The sequence below is a fragment of the Sebastes umbrosus genome, chromosome 6 (assembly GCF_015220745.1).
Source record: "Sebastes umbrosus isolate fSebUmb1 chromosome 6, fSebUmb1.pri, whole genome shotgun sequence".
Classification (NCBI taxonomy): domain Eukaryota; kingdom Metazoa; phylum Chordata; class Actinopteri; order Perciformes; family Sebastidae; genus Sebastes; species Sebastes umbrosus.
In genome coordinates this window covers 21,766,140-21,778,866 of record NC_051274.1, presented here as the reverse complement: position 1 = coordinate 21,778,866, position 12,727 = coordinate 21,766,140, and the positions used below count along the sequence as shown (strand labels likewise).

General features: G+C 41.1%; 1 protein-coding gene across 1 annotated transcript in view; it reads right to left on the bottom strand.

The window, feature by feature from the left end:
• The window catches only part of LOC119490602 (chemokine-like protein TAFA-2), a 90,069-nt gene that overhangs the window by 49,038 nt on the left and 28,304 nt on the right, over positions 1 to 12,727 (bottom strand). The gene's annotated exons all lie outside the window — the stretch shown is intronic.

The window sequence follows — 12,727 nt, the reverse complement described above, 5'->3', positions numbered from 1 at the left end:
AAGACGAGTAGAGAGAAATAAAGGGATGAAGGACAGAAGTTAGGAGATAATAATTACTTGTAGGTTGGGAAATTCTCTGTTTAATTCTCAATCTTGGCAGCCAACGCGAAAACAATGTCAAAAACAGAGATGAGCCAAGTTCTGTTAATGCCTTCTGCATCTTTGCTGTCCAGTGATTAACTACTATGTATGTGTTTGTATATTTAGATGGTTGCAAATACAGTAGATGCCATATGTTGTTATGTCTGATGCACACAAAACTCACAAACCTTCTCATGAAAATAAACCTTCCAATAAAAGCAAAACAAATAAAACCGGTCTGATAAAAAAAAAAGAACTGCTTTATTATTAGTCAGCAATACACTTTTAATAATGGATTTTATAATTTCATTATATTACTCTAGGAAGGATGCAAACAATGATGAATAAACACAAAAACACAAAAAGATCTCTTGTTTCGTGTCTCTCTCTTTGTGCAAATGCTGGCAGGTGTTTGCATCGGAGTGGTGAGCAGGGATGCATATGATTAAAGCGCTTTGTATTCCGAGCACTGTGTGGGACGGAAACTTCCACAACAGACAAACAAACTCTCTCTCCACCAGGGAAACTGTGTTTTTTAAGTAAGCTTGTATACGTGCGTGTTAAGTGTGAGAATAAATAACTGCAGGAGGCTAGCGAAGCAAAAGCAAACGTGTGAGACTAAGATACAACATGAAGCGGAACTGAAAAAGCCATTTTAGCTTGAACACGCCATGTTGACACAAAAATAAACAGGAAATGGGTGTATTGGAGCGGTCGGGAGGCTGTAGGTTTGCCTAGAACACTTTGTTAAACTACTACTACTTGTTTGCACACTGTTGATCTCTTTGCACCTGAAAGAGTTGATTTCTGTCTTTATATTTCTTGATTGGAGTGATGCTGCCTTTTACTTTTTTGTGTTAAGTGTAGCATTACTCATTTTTCTTCTGTAAATAACTGTCATTACAATGCACACTATAGACTAGGACCATAATCTAATAGTATAATAGAATAACTCAAAGTGAATTTAGCGTTAAGTCACTCTTTATTACTTTTCATGGTGGTTGATTTAATTTTCTAGAAAGCCAGCGAAGGGAAGGAAAAATGAAATAGTTGTGAGCAGATATGTGATGATGTAAGTAAAACAAACCAAACTTTCCAGGTTTGTGTGCAGATTAGCTCAGTGTAGATGAGATTATACACATGCCTGGTTGGGCCTCGGTATGTGCTGATGTGTTTACTTGTGCAACATGTATTTGGGCATATATCCGCATGCATATGTGTGTTAGCGCTTTTGCCATGAGGAAGTGTGTGTGTGTGTGTTAAGCCCTGGCTTGAGTTCTGAGCTGGGTGTGTGAGTCATCTGACTATGCAGCCATGCATTTCTAGAGCTGGGAGAAGCTGCAAAGCCAGACAGGCTGAGCCAAGGCTTTCTCTGGTTAGAGGGCATCACACACACAACCGGAGAATCATACACATATTCGCTTTATTTGTCGCTTTTTGTCTTTTCTCCCATTCATCCTCGTCCCTATATCCTCTCCTCACTCCTTCCCTCCCTCCCTCCTGTCTACACCTATGCTCTGCTCGTAGTAAATAATTAGGAGACAAAACAGAGACGCGGCCTGCTTCCCCTCCAGCTCATTTAGACACACAGCAGTGTTTGTGATGATGCAGTGCCACTTCATTTTGGCTGGTTGTTTGGTTGTTCTGTCTGCCGCAGAAATGAGTGGGTGTGCAATATAGAAATGGATTCAGAAAGTAGCAGGAAAAGAGACAGGATGAGGGGGACGAAGCTGTGTGTGTGTGTGTGCGTGTGTGTGTTTGTTTGTGTGCGTGTGCGTGTGCGTGTGTGTCTGTGTGTGTGTGTGTGTGTGTCTGAGTCTGACTGCTCAGGGTTCTGATCAATGGCATCTAAACAGATTGACTCTCCATCAGTATCAAAGTCAGCAGCCGATGGTGACTCAACTGCTTGAAACAACGTATTCTCATACAATGGTTCGTCTTATGAAAAGTTATTCCTTATTTTTTGTTGTGTGTCCGGCAACACGTGACAATTTCCGCTCGTTACATGCATACAGTCTTTTTTAAATAAACTTCCGTCTTCACAGGAACCAACCTGGTTAGGTTTAGGCAACAAAACAACTTAGTTAGTTTTAGGAAAAGATTGTGGTTTAGGTTAAAATAACTACGGAAGTGGTGTAACTTCAGTACGGAATACGTGACAAATAATTCAACATTTGGGTTAAAATAACTATGGGTATTGGCGTTACTTAAGTACGGAAGTTACGTGACAAACAAGTCAATGTTTGGGTTGAAATAACTACTGAAGTGGCATTACTTAAATACCAAAGTTATATGACAAAAAAGTCAACATTTGGTTTAAAATAACTACGGAGGTGGCGTAATTTATGTACGGAAGTTAGGTGGCAAATAAATCAACGTTGACTTCTGGTTTCACACGGGATACGGTCTCCTGGTCTCCTAGTCCGGTGTTTTTTGACCCGCCCATCCACCCTGACCTCCTCCCAATGGGGCGTTTGTCACTCTTTATACTTGCTGGTTCACGATTACGTGGATTACATACAAATTGATTTCATGGGATATATATACGAATTACAGTGCATTACTTTTCGTATGGCTACGAACGGTGTATGAGAACAGCCTGCTTAAAAACGATTGTGTTTACGCTTGTTAACTTCTAATTGCATGTTGAGAAAATGTCTCCAGCAGCCCCTTCAGGTACTGTTGACGTCAGCTAGAACCCCTCTGATCATATCCGCCGGTATGAATAGCGGCTAGAAAACAGCATTGGATCCTATAACCCTGGATGATGTAGCTTTCATTAAGCAAACACACAGGAGAAAGAGAGAACGGAAGAGCGAGAGGAGAAAGAGATAGAGTTGGAGAAAGAGTGGTGGTCTCCGATGAGTTCTGCAGTCTGTTCCATCCCTTTAATTAGTCCCATTGGAATGCCCTCCCGGCTCCGTGCGGCTGATCAGCTTCCCCTCTATATCTCCAGCCTGTATTTGTGTGTGTGTGTGTGTGCACGTGGCAGTGTGTGTGTTTGTATGCATCTTAGCTAAAGCCGGACAGACATCTCACGGGCATGTGAGCCATGGTTGATCTCCCAACGGTAGATGAGAAAAATGTAGTGGAAATACATTAATATTCAAGGAGTTTCCATTCCCCGAGATATGCACCATTTGGAAAAATGGGATGCCTGTACTCTCTACATCAGTTACTGTGGCAATTAACATGAAGTGGTTTTAGTGGATAGTGTCACCACATTATTTCTTCTCCAGAAAAACTGAATCTGTGGTTTTTAATATTGAGAACTAAAGATAAAAAGTAAGAGTAAATTGTTTTGAGGCAACAGGTTGCGCCGCTCTAGTGTATAAACTACTTTTAGTGTTTTCAAACCTTATCTATTTGGTTTGGTTAAGACAAACTCTGGTGTACCATTAAATGCCAGTCAACTCAGGCCTCATATTGAGCATGTCCAGTATACAGAACTGTTCTGTCAATTCTAGATATAGATTCATCCAATTTAAAGTCTTACAACTTAGTAGGATATTTGGAATCAGTGTCTCTCATGTGTGATAGATGTGATACTGCCGAAGGATCCCTATCACACTTATTCTGGCACTATCCACTACTGCGTAATTTCTGGGGGAACACATTTAATTGAAATAAACATTCAGCCAGACTGTAATTTGGCAGTATTTGTTTGCTCTGACCGGACCAGGGCTCTTCACTCCCATCAAAAGCAGACACTCAAGGCTGGCATGGTTTTAGCTAAAAGATTAATATTATTAAACTGGAAGTATCCATCATCCCCATGTTTCAAGAGGTGGCTCAACAAAATGCTTTCTATATTGCTAAGATGGAACAGATTTGTTTTAGCAAATAGAAAACTATTTGGTGTGGAAGTCGTATTTATTTACACTGCTTGATGAGACCTAACTGTATAACTCATGAACTCTGCTGCTATGTTGTATCTATACTCTGTGCAAACTTATCCTGCATATGACTGATATTCTGGCAGTGCCCCAACCATGTGTGTTTTTTCATTTTTTTTCACCCTTGACCTTCCTGGCAGAGGGGGCAGTCTCCTCTTTTGCCAATATTGCTGTCGACTGGCAGCTTTGGACTGGTGGGAGTTCTAGATATGAATCCCCTGTCTCTCTCTCTGTGATTTTGTGTAATAGTGCCAGGTGCTTTGTGTCTATTGTGCGTGTTTGTTTAGTTGTAAAAGAAAAAGTTGCATATGCACATTTAGTGCGGTTCATTTGGGTTGGTGTGAAAGCTGTCAATCGAACTCTGATGCGGAGCAATGGAAACCGACCAACCGCAGTGTTTTTTGAAAATAGATATGTGATTTTAGCATGACTTCATAAGCTAAACTACTGTTTAACCCATCTGCTGATTGCAATCTGCATAGGCAATATACTGTATATATTATACAGGTAGTAACCATGGTAACACATATGCATGTCATGATTTTTACCATCTCCCTCAAAAGCAGTTGAAACAACAGTGTTTGAGCTTGTATCTCCTACTCCATGTACTTTGTCACTTCAAGTCTATTAAAAAGTGTGTGACGCAGTGATCCCAAAGTAATATCCCCTATTGTATTAGTTAATTTAGTTCACTTTACTTTCGTTTATTATCCTTTTGTGTCTGTGTGGCAATTGTCAACAAAAGACATCAAGTAACATAATGCTCCATAGTGTCAGACAGCGTGATGCTGCTGTACAAGACTTCTCTTTTTCATTCTGTCTCTACCTGTGAGTCATTATTCATATCATGCAGTCTTATGATATTAACAATAATCATAATCAAATTTAATGTTCCTATGGGGGTCCTGATGATGCAGGATGACAATCACCAAAACTGTCTAATCATTGAGTTACCTGTGAGTCTGTATTACTTCATGTTCACTCGTCTTAAATCGTTTGTAAAAAGTCAGTGTGAACATGAACCGGACCAGATGTTTCTTTTGGTCCAGACCAAATGTACCGAATTAAAGGCGCCCTAAATGTCCCCAGCGCTATATTGTGTCATATTGTGTTGAGTGCCATTTTGTCTTTAAAAGTGACAAAAAGAATTCCGCACCAAGTATCAGGGAAATCTGTGATCTTACAAGCTGTAACCTTGTTTGTGTATGTTCCTCTCTCTTTGTTCATGAAGTGTACCAAGTGCCCTCTCTCACACAAACTCTGAATTAGGATTAGCAGTGCCGATGTGGGTCTTATTCATCCTGAGGATTCAACAGAGAGATGTCTATCTCAGTCTCCTGTGGAGTGGTACCAAGGCTAAGGTCATCGGGATGCTCACAGTAGCTTGCTGTGCTATTCAAAGTAACAGTATCAAAAGAAACAGGAGATATTGTCTGATATTGTCAAGAGGCAGCAGAGAGGAAAGGAAAGGACACAGAGATGATAGAAAGGAAAGATGAAAGGTAAGGAGACGAGTGCATAAAAGGGAAGTGACGAACCAAAGAGAACGGTACAAGGATGAAGGAGAGGTGAGGAAACAAAGGTTCACAATAGAGTTGGGACCGATCCCATCCAATATCGTGTTCCGATACCGACGTAAATCACTCATCTGATTTTGGACTGACATTACAGATTAGTGGCTGCACCAAGCCCACAGCCTTTTGGGTCAAAGACAGTCTGACACTAGGGCCCATAAACAACACATTACTACCATTTGTATTTTCACAGAAACGGTCTTCCGGCTTTCAACCTGGCAAATACAGACTGCAGTTTGTTTTATCACAAACAAAGAGTGAGTGAGAGTGAGAGTGACTCGCGGCGCGTGTGACACGGTCTGCCGTTTGTTTTATGACAGTCACGGTCTTTCGACTCCTTAAATGGACAGTGAGAGTCACTCGCAGTGCCCTCAATAAACCATTCAACATTTACTTCTAGCGGATATTAATAATCTAGTCTTTTGTATATTTATTAACGCGGATATTCCAGCTTTAATAATAATAATAATAATAATAATAATACATTTTATTTAGTGGCGCCTTTAAGGACACCCAGGGGCGATAGGGGACGGTTGCAGATCTCCTGCTATTCCGGCCAATCCCAGCAGCATGGACAGGCATTGGGGGAAAACATAGGTATGAATATTATATTCCATTTCTGATAAAGGTCCCCCGAAATGCTACACGCTGTACCGCTGTATTTTGCATTTAATTTGTAGTGGGAAGTGGGAATTTCAGAGTTCCCAGAAATTTCAACTGGATTGCCCCCTTAAGTCGTTTTTTTCCGTTGCTATGGCTTTTGTATGCGCAAAATACTGAAATAATGTGTTATTATACCATATATATATATATTATACTGGAACGCGGTCAACTCGGGTGTGATGTCTTTCCCAGCTCCGATTTCCGACTCCTGCAGCATAAGTACAGCCTCACCGAGCTGCTAGCATGGCAGTAGACAAACTGAAGTATCTATAAGCTTGTAAATGTTTTTTAAGCAAAGTTAAATTTGAACATCCATACCCAGCTCAAACCGGGCGAGGCAAACACTTATAGACACACATATAATACGTACACAACTAGCTGTGCCAAACAGAAAAGGTTCTAAGGTCAAAACATTATTGCTATACTAGAAGAAAAAAAAGCCATGAAAAGCTGGTGTGTTGGTGTCTGTCACCTGTACTTAATTTATGCAGTGCTACTGTACAATGAAGGAGAAGCGGATGAATGTGAATGGATCATGGAACACAATAGTGTGATGATTTGTCAGAGGAAATCTGTGTGTCCTTGTAACTTAATGGGAGGGTTTGCTTTACAGCCAGAGTTAGAACTGTGGCTCTCCAAACCTAATTGTAACCTCGGGAGGTTCCGGCTTGATTAGGCCTCCATGATCCTGCCAGGAGCGTGTGTGTGTGTGTGTGTGTGTGTTTGAGTGAGTGTGTATACATGAGTGTGTGTGTTTCATTAATGAAATCCACAGTTTGGCCTTTGTGGATAGATTCACTCTATGTGACCTGTGGAAAAAAACCAGAGGCTCCAAATTAAGCCTCCAAGTTAATGAGCATTGTGGAAACTCAAACGTGCGTGTGTGTAAAATGCGGAGTGAGAATCTTTTAGCCCTCTTTTCCCCCAATCCTCAGCCTCTTATCACTCTTTCACTAATTAACTGTATAGAGAGGCGAAGTCCCTCCCTTTCAGGTGGACCACCATGGGACTTTATTTCGGAAGAAATATAAAAGGTATTCAGCAGCGAAAGACAAATAACCTTTTGATCCAGTTTTAATTGTGCCATGACATGATGTTTGTCAATTTAAAACATAATTTTGCAAGTCAAGAAAATCACAGTTTGTTGTAAAACTGTTGAAGTACAAGACTATGAAAATACGTAATTACAAAGACTACACACCCAAAAGTCGCGTAAATGACGTCACTCTCCTGGAAGGTACGATGCCTGTGTCCTCTCTATTCTGTGACTTCAGAAGAGTGCACATCCCAGACTTTATATTCCCATCTTTCAAATCAGCTTTTGCCTGCTGCTACATGTGTAACCCCAACACATTCCTAAAGCTTTCACCCAAGGGTGTCACATTCCATCTATCTCCCCCCCCCCTCACTTCTCTCTCTCTCTCTTTGCTCTGTCTGTGTCTGCTGCTCGCTGTGCGAACCTGGAGAACTCGCTGCACCGCGAGGTAAAAATCCTGATGTCACTACAAATCCATCGTCCACACACGACACAGCCACCCCTAAAACATCCCCAGGTCAAACACACACACAGAGACACACACACACACACACACACACACACACACACACACGTGCAGCAACAGCACACAGCTGCAGAGTGTGTCTGCTGACGGTGCAGATCCAGGTGGTAAACGCAGTTATGTTGTCTGAGCCTTTCTATCACCCACAAGTCCAACAGCATCAGACAATAAAAGAAAAGGGGAATTGCCAGCCCTCACCTACTGGCGCGAGCTCCACCGTAGCTAAAAGCTGGCTTAACACTGCAAAAATAACATCAAAGTCCCTCTCTCCATAGAATACACAGCGCACCACTTTCATATGTATCTATCACATTTTGACTACACTTCAATTCTCTGCAAGGTTCTTGGGCAATAACAGAAAAAAACACTTTGAACTAAATAAACAAATGCAAAGTAGGGATCTCTTGAAGCTTTGTAATTTAGGAAATATATAAAAGCAAAATGCAAATGGCCTCCGCTGTGTGGTCTCTGACGCGGGGAGAGAAGGTACCGTCAGGCATAGGAGAGCACGGGCGAAAAAATAATCCAGGGGGGAAGAAATAGCTTCTTTAATTCAATTTCAATCCATGTTTTTTTAAACTTTTGTACGCTCTTGGCTGGGATTATCTAACTGCTAGCAAAGTGGAAATCCATCCAATGCTTTAAGCCTTTGTTGACAAATGTAACGGTTGTTCTGCAGAGTAAGAACAACCGTTAAAAGTAAAAGACTTGTTTTTTTTGCTGAACAAGCAATGTTAGGAATTGAGGCGGTTCAATAAGAGTGTCATCAAAGAGTATAAAACAATAGATGCTCAGATGCTTTAGGATAACTGTGAAGGAAAAAAGGGTGCAGCTATTCCCTTGTTTCTGAACTCACAGACAGAGGAAGAATGTAGGTTCTACTTTTCCACTTTAATAGGAGTCTGATTTCATCCGTCCATCTCCCAGACAGACAGGTGAAAGTGACCGCCGGTAAAAGCACTTTCTCTCTCTCGCTCTCTCCATTCCACTCCTCTCTCTCTCTCTCTCTCTCTCTCTGCTCTCCTCTCTCCTGCGCCTCCCAACTTAATTTTTCATCACACTGTGGTTTTTCAGAGCACCGTTGCTTTTTCTCCTCTCCACCGCCCTCAGCTGGTATATTTAGACTGTGTCTCTCCTCCCCTTCCATTTCTGTCTGTCTCTCTCTCTCTTCATTACTTTCTTCATCATTGACATCACGTGGCAATATGCATGTTTATAGAGTCATGATTAGTCAATACATTTGTATACAAAAGTAAAATTAATCAGCAACTACTTTTATGATAAATTTTGAAAGCAAAAACAACAAAACAGCTCTCTGGTTCCAGCTTCTCAAATGAGAGGAATTGATGTTTTTTGCTGTGTTTTATATCGTTTTAAATTGAAAATTTTTAGATTTTTAATTCATGGTTGGACGTTACCATGGGCACTAGAAAATTGTGATTAGAAGTGTTTAGTACATGTAGCTATGAAACAGATATTTAACAACAAATCCTTAAACTGAACTGACTTTCATCATCTCTGTACAAATCAGTAGCTTTTAGCAGTGGAGCTCCTCACTTGTGATAGAGAACTGCTGAACTATTACAACACATTCTCATACCAACTCGTCACATACTGACGGTTTGTCGAATCCCTCAACATCACTTCTCGGTCACAGTAAACACGTGCTTAATGTTGTGAATTAAACAAAAACATGCTTAGGTTTAGACAACAAAACTACTTAGTTAGGTTTAGGAAAAAACTGCATAGTTGGGCTTAAAACTACTACGTTTGTACGGTGAAAATGTGACTTGACGTTGTGACCATGGGACAGGAACGAACAGCCGATTGTAAAGTTAAAGTGAAGCGTAATGCATGGAACACAAACAGCAGTCTCCTTGATGAAAGCCTTGTGTTGTTAGGCCCATCCAACTCCCCTCCAATCCTACCTGTGTGTCTTTTCGCTCTTTAAACTACGTCACCACAGCACTTTCTCTGAGCTTTTACTGTCGGATGGGTTTACATTGTAGTTAATGGAAAGCCCGGTGCGTCTCATACAGGCGCTAAAGTGTGCCTTGTGCGGCAATATCGAATGTTGACGGCCGTGACAAAGCATTGGTATTTGACGCCTGGGAATGAGAATGGGCTGACTATTAACTTTATGGTCGGAGCTTGTGCAGGCTAGTTTTGTACTGAACTGAATGTGACAGCTTGGACTGAACGTACGCTATGAACGGCGATGCAGTCACTTAGTCTCGGACGTACTGAAGTGCATTTGAAAAGTGATGCGACTTCTTGGCTTGGGGAAAATAAGGGAGCCAACTACATAGTTTCTGACTCTTTTTGCCAAACTGAACAAAATTATTCAAATCAGTAAAGTGATTCGTGATTTCCACCTATGTGATGGGTGTTTTTTTTACAATTTCACAAATGATTAATCAAGAGAATAATCTGCAGATGAATCAATAATTAAGTGTTAGTTATAGCCCTATTTCATAAGCAGGCAATTTGTGGCATACACTAAACAGTTTCATGCATTTAATCCTTTGTATCCGCTATAATTCTCTTACGGCACTGTGACTAGCTGGGCATGCCATATGTTGTTATTTTAAAAATTAATTAGTCTACAAAGAAATGCCATCATTTGGCATGTGAGTAGTACTGGGCATGTTCTTTTATGGGGAAAAAAATGTTTGGGATATTTGGCGTTGTTTTTATCTGTTTCTTATTTCCATTAGTGATGAGTGTCTTCTCATTATTCTTGTTGAGTGATGTACACAGGAAGTGTGATGTTACCATGGAGTCAGCAATTTATTCCTATTTGCATTTATATGTCACTGAGTTATGACTCTGACAAGAAGCGATGTGATTTTGGATGAAAATGCTTCCAATCTGGGTGTCAAAGGTTAAACACACACACACACAAACACACAGCCTGCTTAGAGGAAACCGCTCGTGTTACTCACTGGAGATTACGAATTGAAGTGGCCTATAAGAACCACACACACACACACACACACTAAGAGGTCGTCCCAGCAGGACAGCACTCGCAGACACTCTGAAACCAACACCTGCCACTGGAGAAAACCCACACACACACACACACTTAAGGGCACATAGTGAGCACTCAGTGTGGCAAACTGGCACGCAATATTTTGTTCAAAATCAGTCATGTTGGGTTATAAGACAAGCTGCTGCCATTTGGGAACCTTGAGAATGTTCAATCTGAGCGTAAAAAACTTCATCCAGAACTGGATTCATCCATGTGTGTCAGTGTAGGGCTGCCAACGCTGCTGGTTATAGTTCATGTAGAAAAAAAAATGTGGTCGAGAGAGAGAAAGTGATGGAGCAGAGAGGAGTCAACAGTCCACTTCCCCTGTTGTTGTTTTATTTTCCATTTTAGAGAGAAAGAGATGACGATCAGTGATGTGAGATGAGAGGCGGGACGTAATGATTAGTGTCCGAGCTGCCCTTCGGAACTTCTGCCTCAGTTTAATGAATACTTAAAGAGGGGAAAAGAGCTTGGGAGATGGTTAAAGGGCATAGGTGCATCTTCTCTCCATTCCCGTCTTTGCTTTCTTTGTCTCACCTTCTCTGACGGACTAACATATACAGGGCAGCAGTTTCTAAAGAACAATGTCGAGATCACAACGGGTGCGTCTTGCTGATGGCTTCAGTCCTCTCTGGTCTCATTCTGTAACTCTCCTAAACTCCCCCGGTTCAGACCTATTTCTCTGCCCTAAATGCATAATTTTGTAAATGAAGCATCTGCTTGGGTGGTCCCAGTAGGCCCATGTGTATCAGGCTGAGGCTGACACACACAAAGCCACACACACACACACACACACCATCACTCAAAAATAGTTTTGCTAACAGTCCCCCAAAAATATGTAGCACCTAGGAAGTATCTTTGATGGAAATGACAGCTACGCGTTAATGTTTCACTGTGCACAAGTTTGTTAAAGCAATAACAAGACGCAGCGGGGTAAACATAAAATGTGAGAACAGATGCTGATTACTGCAGCGGCGATGAATCATGACACTAAAAAGGTGGGTTGCTGTGTCAACCGAAACAAAATCTGTATTTAGGTTTTCCCAAATTAGGACAGGCCTTTATCACGAGTCTGTTTCTGGAGCCGTACAGATAAGACAATACACTGGAAGCTTTCAGACAAATAATACGCTGGAAATACTGCAGAGAAAAGCCAAGAAGGAGACGTAAATATTAATCGGCACAAAATCACTGTTAGCATGACGTCAGTGTTTCTATAGTAACATAACTCTTGGTGTTATTGGCGTGACAACAATCTGGGGAAGTAAAAAGCATAATTAAAGCATGTCTGTTTTATTGTAAACACTGTCTCCTTAATTTTATACTGTGTGTTAAAATGGCAAAATTATCTCTATAAATAGTTGTCGCTATGTGCCTTCACAACTAAGCGATGATACAGTAATTCAGGGTGTTAGATGCTTGTTAGTGTGTGTGTTTGTGTGTGCATGGATGCGCAAATACATGTATTTATTACAATTAAACCTGCAGTAGGCAGAATGTTTTTGGCATCATTGGGCAAAAACTCCATAATAACCTTTTCAGCATATTGTAATTCAAGTGTTCTGAGAGATAACTAGACTTCTGCACCTCCTCATGGCTCTGTTTTCAGGCTAACTTAACAAATCTCTCTTTCAGAGAGAGAGCGTTCCTATTGGCCATTCATTCAACGGAGGCAGCTGTCAATCACTCGCGAACTCCGATCAAACGGTCAAACTAGGCATCGCTGATCAAATATGAATCAATATTCTGTTACTGTAATGTCTATTTCTCGCCTCAAATGTTTTCAGAAACATCTGGTAGTGTACTGTAAAGCTGTAAAATAAGAACGTTTGCTCCGGCTGGTGGGCGGTGCTTGGTATTTCCTCAACTTATCTCAACATGGCTGCCAGGTCACAAACTTTCTCATTTCTCAGGCATTACAGC